Consider the following 16,258-nt stretch of genomic DNA (forward strand, 5'->3'; position numbering starts at 1 on the left):
AAGCAAAAGGAGTGTCTTCTCTCAGGCTTCCTCCTTGGGCTCCGAGCTCTTGGAAGCCTGAACTCCGGGAGAGCTAATTTCTCGGAACCGGGGACAGCTGCTGCGGCCCGTGCGGAGAGCTGTTTCAGATGGGGTGGGCATGGGCTGGCTGTGGCTCACGCCGTGCGGCAGATGCAAATTGATGTTCCTCCTCCAGAGGCCATTCTCGTTTGTTCCTGGAAGCCTGAGTTTTATGACTGTTACAGCAGGTTCAGGTCCTCCTGGGGGCAATTCACCATCCCGTTCACACAGGTAGACGAGCATGTCCACATATGTGGGCACGCACCCGTGGGTGCACACACACGGATTTCACGCATCAAAGTAGCAGGCTCCCACGATGGTGCTTCCTGCCGTGACATCGGGGAGCGTGGTGTGGACACAGTCTGATGACGTGCATCGGCCACACACACGTGGGCACCGCCAGCCCCGCTGTGTGGACGGTGGCCCACACCCCAGCGTCCCTGACGAGACGGCGCCGCACGCTGAGCGTTACAGGCAGTACCTCCGTGTTCCATTGGGAACATTGGGAAACAGGCCAACCTGGCAAGTGACTTGTGAGCACCTTTCCTAAATGTGTGCCGTTTGGGGCAAAATCATTAAGTGCTGAAGCTGCTTAACGGTGTGTGACTGGACCGTGGCTTCTTGTAAGGACGGGGTGCAGCAGCATTGCCCTTCCGCGTGCCCGTTCCGTGCTCGGGCAGCAGCGCGGATCCAGGTGCGGGTGTTTGTGCGTGCCGCGTCCCGGAACGAGAGCTTTGTAAACACGCATCACTGAAACCGAGGGTCTCCACCACATTTTAGGTCCTGCTCTTCATTTGCTAGAATTAAACTTTCAAGTGTAGTTTCCTGAGGCTCACATTTTTAAATCTACTTTTCAAGTACCGAGTGACATGTTTTGAAGAAAGAAGTGGAGTCTTACCGAAATAGCTTCAGGATATAACTAGATCGAGGTTTGTTTTAATTATTATTCTAACTCGAATGCTTAGAACGTAGTTTTATGTTGTTGTTGTTTTTTGTTTTTGTTTTTGTTTTTTAGAACATAGTTTTTAAAAGTGAGATAGCAGATCAAAACTAGTGAGAGATTCTAGAAAAATCCCAGAAAAGTTTCTGGGAAAATTTGAGTAAGTGGGCATGATAAGTGGATGTATGACGGAACCGAGAGATGCATGGTGGCATGAGTATAATGCAGGCCCCCGAGTGTCTAATTGCATGACCCGCCTAGCATGGTGACTAGCACTCAGGTGTTTAGCAAACACTGGGTGAGAATCCGAAGCATACGAGGACATAGTTTCTGGAAAGCAAATGCCCATTAAGAGGATAAATAATCAATTGTCACATTCCCGGTTTCAGAATTCATATGCAGCATCCAGCTCCCCAGCTAAGCTCCTTCTAGAATCATCTATCATGTAAGACTTTAAAGACGTGTTGGGCCATGGTGAAGTGTCACTCGATCATCAGGCATCTGCTCATCAAAAGACTAATACCTCCAATTAACAGAGTATCCTTGGCACCAAGTGTAGTGATCTACCCCCTTTCAGATGGTCCCGAGGAGTCACTCGGGTCGAACAGTGATGGTCCGTGTGGATGACCTCCCACCGTGGTTCTGATTGCTGCTAGTTCTCTTAGGGAAGCACCAAAGGCTTGCTCGATTTCTGAGACAAACACAAGTATCTTTCTTTTTTTTTTTAAGATTTTATTTATTTATTCACGAGAGACACAGAGAGAGAGAGAGAGAACAGCAGAGACACAGGCAGAGAGAGAAGCAGGATCCCTGCAGGGAGCCCGATGTGGGACTCAATCCCGGGACCTGGGGTCAACCACTGAACCACCCCAGCGTCCCTACAAGCATCTTTCCTAAGAAGAAATCACTGTCGGTGCCTGATATCTAGAGACTGCTTCACCAAGATTTCCTATAACACAGATTTCCTATAACGTTGGAGGCCGCCCATGATCACGTGTCCTAAGACCCCAGTTAGCCAAGTGTTTCATCAAGCACTCGTTTCGCACAAACTCCAAACTATGTTTAATGCAGTAAAATAGGACTTTGAAAGGCATATAGATCTATCAGTGCCCCGTTTTCATGCCCTCACTTACCAGGTACAGTCTGTGGGACCTTACTGGCAAATGGAGCGCCCACATCACTGCCAACAGTGTGAGCTCCTCCATGGTAACAACGTCTTTGCCGTGAGAGACGCAGCACGAGTACAGGGCATCCCATTCTGCGTGCCCTCGTCCCCTCCTTGAACGGTTCCGGCTGAAATCGGACCTTGGTGGAAAGCAGGGGGTGTACCTTTCAGTCAGGTGGCCAGAGTTCTGGGTCACCGTCTGGAAGTCAATCTTCCACGCTCCTTGGTTGCTGCTCTTGGTGGCCGTTAATCCCCGAGCTGTCGGCAGACTCCCTCCAAGGCGGGTTGTGCCTTTGTCTTAGCAAACAGAAGCAAGACACTGAGTTAGGTTAACAGAGAAGCGGGGCGATCATAGCACAGAGAGAGGAGAACATTCCAGACAAGGAAGGCGAGAGGCTGGCTCACACGCATGCACGTCCACACACAGCCGACCGCCATCCAGCAGGAGGGATCAGGGCATTGTGACGGGGCCACACGATATCAGCCTTATGAGGAGATGCAGAGTCTGCTCACGTCTGCTCCTGGGATGCGATCACTGCTTCATCTGCCACAGCGTAGGCAGCGTGTCCCATCTCTGTTATAAACTGGATCGCGCAGTCCCAGACGTTTTGTTTTAGGAAAAAAAAAAAAAAAAAACGTATTTAAACCCCTGGGTTATCACAACAGGGGCCCATAGACTATAGAAGGACCATTATTTATAACCTGGGGGTTAGATAGTTATTTTAATCCCAAGGATCCCCCAGCCTTGCAGTTATGTATCAGCAGACTATCGCCAATAACGCACACGTCCAGCAGGTGTATTAAGTTTCGGGACTATATCGGGTCTTCAGTGATTGTGTGAGATGGGTAGAGACCGGTTCACTGTCATGCTCACTAGAGAGTGAGGCCCAGAAAGATTCGATGATTATCAGTAGGTGGTGGTCGTGTGTCAGACTGTGCGGATGGCTCTTCCTACTGGGGCCTCATGTTCTTTTCATCACTTTCTGCCTGTTTGAGCAACAGGGAACAGGATCTGAGTGATTCTTTTCGGATTACATTAAATTCAGATAGAATTAATCAAAATTATATTTTGTCTGGTTGGCCTGGTCTTTTGCACGGAGGATTTTATTTTCAGAATGCGTTGCAATGGCCTAGGCTGCGTTTATTTATTTTTTATTTTTTTTATTGGTGTTCAATTTGCCAACATATAGCATAACACCCAGCACTCATCCCATCAAGTGCCCCCCTCAGTGCCCGTCACCCAGTCACCCCCACCCCCCGCCCACCTCCCTTTCTCCCTTGTTCTTTTCCCGGATTTAGGCTGCGTTTATTAAATGAAAGTCCCCCTGTTATACTAAAGGTAAGAAAGTTATGGTTCAGGGGATCATAGGTGTTTTTTTCTAATAGCAGATTTTGTTTGTCCTGTGGTAAATATCTTTTTGGATTCTTAACAATTTGAGAAATCTAGGTAAAGTGGTCACTTAATGCCTCACAAATGGTGGTCTAATTTCCTAGTTCACCCCCACTAAAAATACAACTTTAAATAGTATGTGCACACGTACGTGTGTCTATACCATCGGTGTGTCTATGTGTGTCCCTGGGAAGACGTGCGGACCTGCCCACTGACCGGAAAGATGATTCCGTGGGCCAAGAACACAGCAATTTGCTCTCCAGACAAGAGAAAACGTCCATGTTCACGGCCGTCTTCAACACATAACGGTTGCTTCCCATGTGCCGTTTCTGAAACACACCCCTGTAAGTATGTGGAGTCTTCTCTGCGCTGCTCTTCGTTGAGTCTTGGGGCCGCCTTGGACACGGCGGCCCTGGGGGAGCCCAGCTGACCATTCAGCAGTCAAGGTCCTCCTGCCCTCCTGCCCCGAGGGCGGTCCGGTCCTCACGGCCGCTCTCCGCTCGCGGGTGAGCCGCACACGGGCGGTGGCCACCGGGGAGCTCACAGCTGGGGAGCCGCGGGCTGGTGTGGGGGGAAAGTGAGTCGCGGTGAGAACCTCCCGCAGGTACGACACGAGCGCGGCAGGCCGGCGAAGCCAGGGAGCCGAGGCGGACGAGCGCTGCGAGGTGCACAGCTGGCCACGGTGCGTTCACCCGGCGCTTCTCCAGCCTCCGTCCGGCCGTCACGTGCCCCGTGGCAGCGCGTCTCTCGAGCCGACTCTGCGCTGTTCTCCCCCTCGCGCGAAGCCGCCCTGTACGCGGTGGAGCTGCTAACAGGCCATCCTCTGCAGGAACTCCACTTCCTGGGAAGGGAATTCAAGGCAAAACCCACCCCATATAAATTCCTCCTCAAAGAAACATTTTTTTTAATTGCCAAGTATCCAGGGTGCTCTTTCTTTCAAGCAGGATGATGCAGTAGGCCCCACGTTGTTCAGGCATCGTGACAGTTTGCACTAGATGGGCCTGAATTTCTCTAAGACGAAGGCGGAAGGCAGGTGGCGAGGGGTCCGTCCTGTGGCCTCCGAGTCCCCCAGACTCCCCTCAGGAGGCTGTCCTCATAGTGATCAGCCAATTACCCTCTTGCCTCGCGCTCAGGGAGCTGTCCCTGATGAGGGGAGCGCGCTGAAATGCAGACTCGGAAAATCACCATTAGCGAACCAGTTTTCTCTGCAGTCAGCAGAAACGGCAATGAGTTCTGAGACCAACATAGAAACAAAGATGACGTGCTTGGTTTGCAAGGTTCCAACTTGAGAACGGCTGTGGACACAGTTGGGAGAAAGAATATGATGATTTTTTATCATCTTAAAAATTAATCTTCCCCTACATCCATGAACGCGTTATTTCGGGCAGCTCAGCATTCAGAGTGGAGGGTACAGCTCTATCGCTTGGAAACGAGTGAACAGGGTTAGGCGCTTCTAGGTGTAAGTCGGCGATAAAAAGGAGACTTCCTTCACGCAAACTAATTTTGCATGAGTATAAAATATAATTATAGCTTGTATTTCATGAATTTTCAGACAACTTAAACCCAAACCAGAAAACCTGCCGAGGAGGTAACGTCACGTAGGTTTGAGATGCAAGCAACATGCATGAAGGGCTGGGGAAGAGCCTTTCTTTACGTGATCATGAGGAAAGAAAGATGTAAGAGAATAGATTGAGTGTGTTTTTATTCAATCTGTTTTAAGGTCCACTTGCAGGAATTTCCAGCTTATTTGTTTTCGCTTATTAACCTAACCTGTGTTCCAAACACCAGCTCCTCGTGTGTAGAATGAGGCCCGGGGGCCTGGCTTCGCCCCCAGCTCAGGAGGCTAGTGCGGCCTCCCGGCGGCTTGCTGTCCTGTCTGGATGCCGTGGGAGGTGCCATGCGGAGGGAGGGAGGGACATGCGCAGAGCGACAAGCAGCAGCTGGCCAGGGGCGCTCTCCGCGGGCTCCCACGCGCGTGCTCAGGCTCTTCCACGACTCAGGGCCCGAGGTACGGCCGTGCGTATCTGGCGTACCGTGCATATCCAGGCTTCTCTAGCACAGGGGACCCGGAGCACGGTAACAGCCCGTTCCGAGAAATGACCGGTGCCCTCCCTACACCCAGACGTGCGTGGGGTCCCACGAGGACACGGACACAAAGCAGACAGCGCCTCCTGCCAAAGGAAATGCATCAGATAGTTTGAAACAGCAGTGAGTCCCTGAAAAATACGAACCGCTGGTCCTTACAAAGGGCAGGATTAGAAGTCACACGCCAAGGGACAGCCTTCAGGGTTTGGGCTCAGAGAACAAAATTTCCAGACACGGAAGACGGTGGAGCTCGGGTCCCTCGAAAGTCGTGCTGCTGTCGATGTTGAAGGGCCTTTGGAAACGGATCAGATTCCTTCCACGTGACGGGCCTTAACCGCGGTCCAGTGGGAAGGAAGAGCAGGGCTGAGTCCGCCCGAGTCCCTCCCAGCCAAACACGCCCACTGTTCCCACGCCCACTGCGAGATGTGGAGGCGCTGTGAGCTACGTGTGTGTGGGTGTGCACAAGAGACAGAGACACAGAGAGGGAGAGACAGAGGGGAGAGACACTGAGAGAGGGAGAGAGACAGAGATAGAGAGACAGAGGGGAGAGACACAGAGAGAGAGACAGAGAGGGGAGAGAGAGATACAGAGAGAAAGAGAGGGAGAGACAGAGAGAGACAGAGAGAAGGAGAGACAGAGAGGAGGAGAGAGAGAGGGAGAGAGACAGAGAGAGAGGGAGAGGAAGAGAGGGGGAGAAGGGAAGAGAGACAGAGAGGGGGAGAGAGACAGAGAGAGAGGCACAGAGAGAGGGGGAGAGAGAGGGATAGAGAGACACAGAGAGAGGGAGGGGGGAGAGAAACACAGAGAGAAACAGAGAGGGAGAGACAGAGAGGGGGAGAGACAGAGAGAGGAAGAGACAGAAAAGGGGAGAGAGACACACAGAGAGAGAAAAAGAGAGGGAGAGACAGAGAGAGACAGAGAGAAGGAGAGAGAGGAGGAGAGAGAGACACAGAGAGAGAGAGGGAGAGACAGAGGGAGAGACAGAGAAGAAGAGGCAGGGAGAAAGGGAGACAGAGACACAGAGAGACGGGGGAGAGAGGGAGAGAGAAATGCAGAGGGACAGAGAGAGGGAGAGAGAGATGGAAACAGAAAAGAGAGACAGAAACAGAGACAGATGGAGAGAGAGAGAGATGGAGAGACAGGGAAAGACAAAGACAGAGACAGAGAGACAGGGAGAGGGCAGAGGGAGAGGGTGCTAATGGGCGTCAGTCTGCCTCAGTCTGGGGACTAGGGACCTCACACAGCTCCTTCTCTGGGTGGGCGGGTACAACTGTCCTATTTTTAAGTCGAAATTTAGAGAAGGCGGCGGCCTGAGGCGGCCTCGAGGGGGAAGGTCCACGGAGCTCCATTCAGGCACCCGGGGCGGCACAGGGCCTCCAGGGCCTCCTGAACCAGCGGAGTCAGGAAGGAGCACGACCCAGTGTCTGCGGGGCACGATGTGATTCGGGGCCCTTGTGAAAACGCCTCTATTTTTCCTTCAACGAGATCATCCGTCTCCTGGGAACCCCTCCCGGATGGGCAGCGTGGAAGGCCGCGGGACAGAGCGCGTCCTCGGACAGTCCGTGAAGATCTTCACCGGGAGCCTCGGCCCTGCCCTCGGCCCGTGGGGCAGCCTCACCGCCCGACTTCGGAGATCCCGCGGGGGCCCGGGCCAAAGCCACGCCGCGGACGGGCCGGCCTCCCGGGGACCCTGGTGTCCACGCGTGATCGGGACCTGTCTGCGCGCCCACTCCGCCTTCCCTCCCTGGGTCCACTCACCAGGCCGGCGAACGTCCCTGCAGCCCCGTCTGCGTACCAGGCCCCGTTCCGCATACTAGAGATTTGCTCGTGAAAAAAACAAGCCTAGGCCAGCCCCCACGAGTCGGCGGGACAGACGCTGCTGGCTCGGGGCCCCCGAAAGCGCCGCAGGACGTGAGGCCGTCAGGAGAGCTGGTCCACGCCCGCGCAGGGTCTGCTGCTGGATGGCTGATGGAAGATCCATGTTACAAAAACATACGTGTACGTCACACGCGTGTGTATCCACAGGCACACCTCCGAGATGCTGCGGCTCCATTCCGGATCCGGACGCTGAACCAAAGCGAGTCCCAAGACTCGTTTGGTTTCCCAGTCCACGGAGTCGTGTTTACACCACACCGCGCTCCAGTGAGCATGCGCCAGCATCACATCTAAACGAACAAAGTAAAAAAATAATAATAAAAACAAAAAACAAAAATAAATAAATAAATAAAAATAAATAAATAAACGAACAACATGCCCGCCTTCCTGAGGAGACGCTTTACACGCCGGCTGTCATCTGTGCTTTTGGCGACTTGTCATCGCTGATCACAAATCACCGTCACAAATATGATCATCATGAAAAAGGTTGAAAATGCCGAGAATCACCAAGACGTGACGAAGGACAAGACGCGAGCGGATGCTGCAGGAGCAGCGGCACCGAGAGGCAGCTGGAGCAGGGCCGCCCGACCTCCGCGGTGAAGTGAGGTGTGCGGGTGCACGTGCTACAAGAACCAGGGTTGGCACCCCTGCGGACACCCTTGCGTGACCCCCTGTGGCCAATGGGTGGCAACTGGCCAAACGTGCTCGCTTACATGGAGGTAATCAGGTTTAACAAGCACAAAGTCATCACGGAGCGTGAACGACACACGTCTGGGTCTCCGCGACCACCTGTCTGCTTCCCGGCGCGGCCCCCGCCCGGCCCTGCTGGTCTTGCCTCTGACACTCCGTTTCCTGCTGCCTCCTTGCTCCTCCGCGCACAGGCCAGGGCACCACACCTCACACTTACCTTCCGTGTGCGAGCGTGTCTTCCGGCAACGCCACCTCCGTGGCCGCGGGGACACGTGTGTGGCTGATGCTTCTGCCCAAAGAGGTGCTCCATAGCTAGCAGCCGAATGGCCCGCTGAGCAGTGTTGCCTCAGTGCCCCAGGGCCTGAGGACGGTAACAGCCGCGTCAGTCCGTGACCTGAGAAGTCCCCTCCCGCAGCGTCCTCCCGGAAGCTGCGCGGTTCGCAGTTTGAGGACGACGTCCAGAGATGCCGATGTTTGACCCAAGCAAGTAAACGGCTGCTGGAGTCTGACATGCCTCCTGGTCAGGGGCGTCGGCCCATGCCTCAGTTTACCCCGGGACACGTGTCCCTAATCCTGACCAGGGTTGGCGCCGCTGGGTCACCGTCAGGTCGCCGTTGGGTGGCCCAGCGCACAGCGGAGGGGGTGCAGGAAATGCTTGTCGTTCAGGCGCTAGGAGAGGTGGGGGCGATGACAGGAGCCGAGATGAAGAGCGCCTCCGCGAACCCCGACCTCGTCGGGGAGCCTGCTCGCATCCCTGGGGGCGGGTGGCCACAGCGAGACAGCAGGTGGGACCCAGCCGGGTGTGGGGAAGGCTCTGCTCCCGCTGCGTCCCGCCCACAGCTCCCGGGGCGGACACGGGGGCCGAGCCGCTCAGCGCACGCTTCCGGGTGCGGGGCCCGAGCCCATGGGCCGCCACCAAAGGGCAGCACCCGGTTCAGGGAAGAGGGCTGGGAACACGCGTCCGGGGTGGTTGTGCGGGAGCCTCCAAGTTCAGCTCCCTGGGGGTTCGTGCTGGTGGGAACAGAGAATCCCAGGTGAGGGGGACGGGGCCCGGGAGGCTCCGACTACTACCCAGCCTGGCAGGACCACCCAGTCCCCACGTGTAACCAACCCTCCTTCGGCCCCTGCAGCGCAAGGGTGAGGAGGGGCGAGGCCAGCAAGGGCGGAGGCCGTCTCCGCCTCTCCCCGCGGGGAGGCCGGCTAAGCAGGACCCGGTGCCCCACGGCACCTTCCTGCCCGCGTGGAGCTCCGCACACAGAGACCACGCCGGCCCGCGAAGCCTTCCTGCTTGGGGGACGACGGTGCCCATCGATGCCGCCTCGGCCTGGGAGCCACCCCGCTGCCCTCACAGGGCACAGGGAGATCACTTGGGGTGGGCGGTCTCTGCTGTCCTTATGTAAAAGCAAAACCAACTAATTCCACATATTTTTCAGCATCAATTTGGAAATCACATGTCAGATTTCATTCAATTTATTTTTTAATCTTTTTTTTTATTTTTGGAGAGAGAGAGAGAGAGTGCATGGGGGAGGGGCGGAGGGATGCAGAACCCCAAGCAGACTCCCTGCTTGGCGTGCAGCCTGACCCGGGGCTCGATCCCACCCTGAGGTCACGACCGGAGCCAAAATCAAGAGCCGGAGGCTCCACGGGCTGAGCCGCCCAGGCGCCCCGCAACCTCTCATTGTAAACATTTAATTGCAAGAGATTTTGAGTATTTGTTGGTCTGTGTGAGCAGAGTTCCTCCGCACCCTGGCGCCAGCACCGAGTTTCTGGGCGTGCCCCGTGCCTCGTGAGCCTGCAGCGCGTGCGTCTGTTGAGCAAAAGGAGGGACACATTCAATGTGGAAGAGCAGAGGGCCCTTCCCGGGCACTGGGGCGGCCCGGACCCCAGCCGGGCCCCGCGCCTCCACACAGCCCTATGCCCGCGCTTTACCTGTGCTGGGTCAGGGTGGGGGGGACCCGCCGGAGCAGAGCTTCCTGCCAGGCGGGAATCCAGGGAGGCCTGCGGCCGCTCAGTGAACGCAGTGCCCCCCAGCGAGGTGCCGTGCTCCTCTGAGCACTCGTTCCCAGCGGGGGCGGGGCTCCCTGTGAGCCGGGGGTCCCCGCGAGCCTCACCAGCCGGCTCACCTACCCACACAGAACGGGGAGCACGAGTCGCTTCTCCGACAGGCCTTCCTCACCTGGATCCTCTGAGGTCCCGGGTGACTGATGGGTGAGATTGGCCCATTTCTGAACCCCTGGATATCGGCAAGTTCTGGAGAGCGGGTCAGCATCGTGAGGGCCCGGGGGGCCCGGGGTGGCCGCGGTGGCAAGGCTCACCCCCAAGGGCACCGGGACACACACAGGCTGCTTCGACCTGACGGACCCACGTGTCTTCTAGTGTGAAAGTCCCGATGGGGGCCTATCAACAACTCTTTCCCGAATTGACATGCAAGGATCCTAAGAAAACGTCACTGGGGACGGGGTCTGGGCTCTGGGCTCTGGGCTCTGGAGTGGAGTGGAGTGGGCTCGGGCGTCCTTCGCCTACGCGAGCTGACAAGGGTCGTGAGGGCACATCTCTGCTCGGATCATTGTAGCCACTGCTTCGACGGGGAACGTGGGCAGACCTCATCGGGAAGTTCCCCTAAGGCTGAAACTAAGACAACCAACATCGTTGGGAGGACCACGACCAGGAAATGTGACCGTCGACGCTAGAGGGGGACTGGCTGGGGTCCTCCAACCGGACGTGCATGGGCAGCCCTCCCTCCAGCTCTCAGTTCAGAGACTCCCCGCCCCTTCCTGCTCATGGGGACTTCGGTGGCGAACAGGCCTAGGGTTCAGCCCCCTCCGTCAGGACGGGGGCGAGGCCTCGGGGAGGGTATGGGGGCCCCGGGGCTCATCGCGGGAGAGGAGGCTGCAGGAATGACCAGCACCTGGGCACGTGGGACGCTTCTCTGCTCCCTCAGAGGAAGCACTCCACACCTGCCCCAGAGCACACCTGGGGTATTTGAGGAGGATGAGGGCAGAGGGGGAGCTCCCGTCACTCTACCTGGGCTCAGGGAGAGGGCTGGCAGCAGGGGTCACGTACAGGAGAGGGCCGTCGTGAGCACAGTGGTGGGGGGTCCCTGTCCTCCCTGCGGTCCTCCCCAGCCCCTGCACAACTTCTTCACCCAGGTGGTCCTCGTCCTCCCTGCGGTCCTCCCCAGCCCTTGCACAGCCTCCTCACCCAGGTGGTCCCTGTCCTCCCTGCGGTCCTCCCCAGCCCCCTGTGCAGCCTCCTCACCCAGGTGGTCCCTGTCCTCCCTGCGGTCCTCCCCAGCCCCCTGCACAGCTTCCTCACCCAGGTGGTCTCCATCCTCCCTGCGGTTCTCCCCAGCCCGCTTCACAGCCTCCTCACCCAGGTGGTCTCCGTCCTCCCTGCGATCCTCCCCAGCCCCTGTACAGCTTCCTCATCCAGGTGGTCTCCATCCTCCCTGCGGTCCTCCCCAGCCCCCTGCGCAGCCTCCTCACCCAGGTGGTCTCTGTCCTCCCTCTGGTCCTCCCCAGCCCCCCGCACGGCCTCACCCAGGTGGTCTCCGTCCTCCCTGCAGTCCTCCCCAGCCCCTGCGCAGCCTCCTCACTCAGGTGGTCTCCATCCTCCCTGCGGTCCTCCCCAGCCCGCTTCACAGCCTCCTCACCCAGGTGGTCTCCGTCCTCCCTGCGGTCCTCCCAGCCCCCTCCACAGCCTCCTCACCCAGGTGGTCTCCATCCTCCCTGCAGTCCTCCCAGCCCCCTGTGCAGCCTCCTCACCCAGGGAGTCCGCCCCCTGCCCCCCTCCCACCCCCTGGATTCCCTCATGTTTTCATCCACACGGCGTTATGCACCTGCTGGTCCCTGAAGCCCGTCTGGACGCTCCCTGGTTCCTGGCCTCCCCTGCACACCTGATCGGACCCCAGGGTCGGGCCTCAGGCGTTGACAGGCTAAGCAAGCTGACAAGCCACGGCTGGTGTCATAACCAAGTCCTCAAGTCATCCCGAAGCAGTCTGGGGATGAGACATGAGAACCGCATGTCACAAAGAGCGGAAGGTCCGTCTGGAAGAGAAGAGTCTGGATGGAGCGTCCAGGTCTGGGCATGAGAGCTGCGCCATCCAGCTGCTCCGAAGTGGACACAGTGCCGCCCCCAGCATCCTGTGGCCCCTGCTCTGGTGGGCAGCAGCAGCTGGACCGTCCGGGCTCCATCTGTCGTCTGTGGGGTCAGGGGTGCTCCCAGGGCTGCTCAGGACACACACAGGCCTTGGGGCCGCAGAGCGCAGCCGTCTCTGCCGGGCAACCCCGCCTGCGGGAGCACCTGACCCCACCTTCCCCGTCGAGCGACGGCTGCCCCGCTCCCGCTTTCCTGTACTTGCAGCGGCTGTTAAAACACCAGCACAGTCATTGGAATCCAAGGTTTTACCACCCTTGCCTACTTATAAGTCAAAAATAAGTTGTGATGTTCATTTATTTCTGTAATGAGATACCTCGACCCACGCACTGCCGTCCTGAGGAACAACGGGCTTTGTTGCTTGGAGCCCCTTGGGGGGTCGCTCCCAGACCCCAGCACCTGTGCCCTGGAAAGTCTAGAGCATCTCCTGCTTTGATGTGGGCTCTCTCCTTTCTGTTTTGTTTTTCTGGGTTTTTTTTTTCCTTGTCTTTTTTTTTTTTTTTCCTTTTTAATCTGTTGTGTGTTTGCTTGCCCAGGGCTTATTTGAAAGGCTAGAAAGAGCAACACAATCAGGACTGGATATTGGAAGAGTCCAGAGCTGGGTCTCGAATGTATTTTTTTGAGACAACGCACCGGACAGCCAGTGCTTGTCATTATAACATCGAAATCCGCAGAGCTCCCCCCATCAAATCGCAGTCGTGAAAGTGCCGAAGAAACCCTACGTGATTTTCCTTTCAGATCTCTTTCTGGTTCCCTAATGGTCACTGTTAAGTATAAATTGTTCATAACAGTCCGACTCCAGGGAGGTAAGATTCACACCCACGAGATTTCAGAAAAGCCCCTGGAGCTGCCACGAGGGCGCGTGGGCCCGGGCGCTGAGCAGCCTGTGCCTCTGGGCCCGGACCCCTCACTCCGCCGCCGCGTGATGTCCGTGGCTCTGCCTCGTGTCTGTGACCTCGTGGCTTTGCGGGGCGCACACTTACCACAGAAAACCACAAAAAGAAAACTGAGGTTCTTTGGGCTCCTCCCCAAACTCCAGTGTAGAAAGTTAGGGTCTTTTATGCAGCTGGTGACCCACAGGTTTTTCACAGCAACACGTTGTCCGTCTGTGATGGACCGCTGGCCCCGTGAGCCCCGGGGTTCGTGCGGCCGCAGGTCCAGGCTGTGGACCGGCGGAGCCATGTCGCTTAGCCCCGGCCAGCACGCGGGTCGTGCCCCCTTCCGCGTGGACCACATCGTTTTAGCCTCGGCACAAGCGAAGCAGAGGGATAAATTGCCTGAAATCCCAAAACCAGAGATGGAATCGTCCCTGCTGACCGTAAGCGCTTCGAGCCCTGGCGGAGGCCGGTGCCAGTGGGCGCGTGGAGCCTGCTTGCTGCCCGCCGGCCGCGCCCACCGCCCACGTCAGAACAGCTGACTATGTCACGGACGTTTCCAGGTGGCCAGATGCCAGGAACTGAGAAACCCCAATAACCTGCAAGCAGTCCTGGCAGTTGGCACCGTCTACTGCCACCCCCACCCGCACGGATGGCGGTCATGCAGCCGCACACGACGCCAAACGGGGAGGAAGAGCCACGCCGTGCCGCCGTCCGCGTAGCCCCACGCGAACACAGTTCCCCGGCCTGTTCCCAGAGAGGCCCGCTTCCCCTGGCTCCTGCTCTGGGGGCGCTGCGTCCACAGGAAGCCTGGCCACCACGTGCAGACCGCCTTCACCGTGTGGGGTCTTTCCACGGAGCTTCCTCGCGCTTCCCGTAGAAGCTCCCCAGAGGGGTCAGGCCTGCGGTGCCCCCAGCTCCACACACTAGTGAGCAGTGGACGAGTCACCTGACCGGCTCGTGTTCTCAAGTACCCCGTTGATCTTTGCTCTGACATGTCTGTGACCGCGGTGCGGTTCATCTGCTCTTGTGAAGCCCACTATCACGACCCAGAGCTGGAGGGCACCTTGGAGGCGGTGGTGCTTGCTGTAGGCCCCTGTGCCATGGTCGTCCCATTCCCCCCACACACCCCCGTGTGTGGTGCGTGGGACGAGGCTGCAGGCTCATGTACCATGCCCATCCCATCCTCCCCGTGCATGGGGCAAGGCTGCAGGCCCCTGCACCGTGGCCGTCCCGTTCTCCCCCACCCCCTCCCCCGTGTGTGGTGTGTGGGACAAGGCTGCAGCCTCGTGTACCATGCCCATCCCATCCTCCCCATGCATGGGGCAAGGCTGCAGGCTTGTGCAAAGCTGCAGGCTCTTGCACCATGGCCATCCTGTCTCCCCCGTGCATGGGGAGAGGTTGCAGTCTCCTGCACCATGGCCGTCCCCCCACCCTGGTGCGTGGTACATGGGACGGGGCTGCAGGCTTGTGCACCATGGCCATCCCATCCTCCCCATGCATGGGGCAAGGCTGCAGGCTCGTGCAAAGCTGAAGGCTCTTGCGCTGTGGCTGTCCTGCCCCCCCCTCCCCCCGGTGCGTGGTGTGTGGGACAAGGCTACAGGCTCATGCACCATGGCCGTCCCCCCACCCCATGCGTGGGGCAAGGCTGCAGGCTTGTGTACCATGGCCGTCCCGTCCCCCCACCCCCGCCCCATGCATGGGGTGAGGTTGCAGGCTCCTGCACAATGGCTGTCTCGCCTCTGTGGGGGTACATAGCTCAGGGATCAAGTGAGAGAGGAACAGGTGCCCGGTTACCAGGAGGGCGAGGCGTAGGGGGCACAGGGGCTGTAACAGCAAAGACCTTTCCTACTTGGGACCAAGGAACTGAAGGCAACCCTAGGATTCAGAGGGTGGAGAATTAACAGAAGTCAACTAAACCTAAATGTGGAGGGAGGTGTTCACCTCCATGAGGTGCGGGTCACAGCCACGGTCCCCGTGCAGCCTCTCCCACGGTTGAGCCTCTCCCACGGTTTGTCACCAAGGGGTGACACAGGCCTCTGTTTCCCGTTCGCGCCTCCATCCGTCTCCTCCTTCCTACGTCCTTCAGGATGCTAAGGCGCGTCTCACAACAGGAAGTTAAGAGAAAATCATAAAAATAATACATGTTGCCTGACATGTTTTCTTCTTTGACTCATCTTGGAAAATGCCCCAAGATGGTGCTCGTGCTTCCGTGGTTTCAAGCGTATGTATTGATTCGCATCACGGCTGGGTCTTGGCGGGCACAGCGGGGTGGCCTCAGAGCCCCACTCGGTGCGGCAGGGGCCAGGCTGCCCGGGAGCCGCGCCGCCGCTCACAGCCCGTGGATACAGAAGCCACAGTGTGTACGTGGAGAGGAGAATGTGACTTTTACATGTGCATGCATCCACCAGGACAGGATTGCCATCGGCGTCCGGGACCTGGAGCCCTGCACCAAGGGGGCGGCGGGCATGCCAGTCAGAAGCGTCCAGCCGGTCCCTGGTTGTGCTCCCGGGGTCGGGTGTCTCTCCCCTTGCCGCTCCTCGGGAACACGTGTATCCTTTATGCTAAAGAAAGGGATTGATAGGGATTATCCAGAAAACAGACCCGATGTGCTGTAGACAAAGGGCGACGCTCTATGACTAACATATGGGAAACTTGACTTGCCGATGCTTAGAAAGACGCGTTAGATGTTTAAAAGCTGTTGATTTGCTCTGTGGGCCAGCAGAACATCGTCACTGATGTGTCGGTGCCCGGCCGAAGTCTCCTCGGAGGGATCAGCATGACGTCATAACGGAGGCCCCGGGGACACCCCAGCTCAGCCGTGAGGGAACAGGTACTTAGTGCTAATCGGTGCACCTCCTTCCTCCAGCACGTTGCTGAACTGGAGCGATTCTCCTTTGTTCTGTTTTGTGTTTTGGTTTTTTTTAATCACAGAGACAGAAGGTGGGTGTGATGGCGGCGTGGGGTTCCCTGCAGCCAGTCTGAGGGCTGGGGGAGGGGAGCTCCCGGAGCCCGCCCGTCAG

At 57.7% G+C, this 16,258-nt stretch overlaps 1 protein-coding gene across 25 annotated transcripts in view; it reads left to right on the forward strand.

Annotated features, from left to right (window-relative positions):
* The window catches only part of MYT1L (myelin transcription factor 1 like), a 403,856-nt gene that overhangs the window by 297,039 nt on the left and 90,559 nt on the right, over positions 1-16,258 (forward strand). The gene's annotated exons all lie outside the window — the stretch shown is intronic.

Source organism: Canis lupus, chromosome 12, assembly GCF_048164855.1.
Source record: "Canis lupus baileyi chromosome 12, mCanLup2.hap1, whole genome shotgun sequence".
Taxonomy (NCBI): domain Eukaryota; kingdom Metazoa; phylum Chordata; class Mammalia; order Carnivora; family Canidae; genus Canis; species Canis lupus.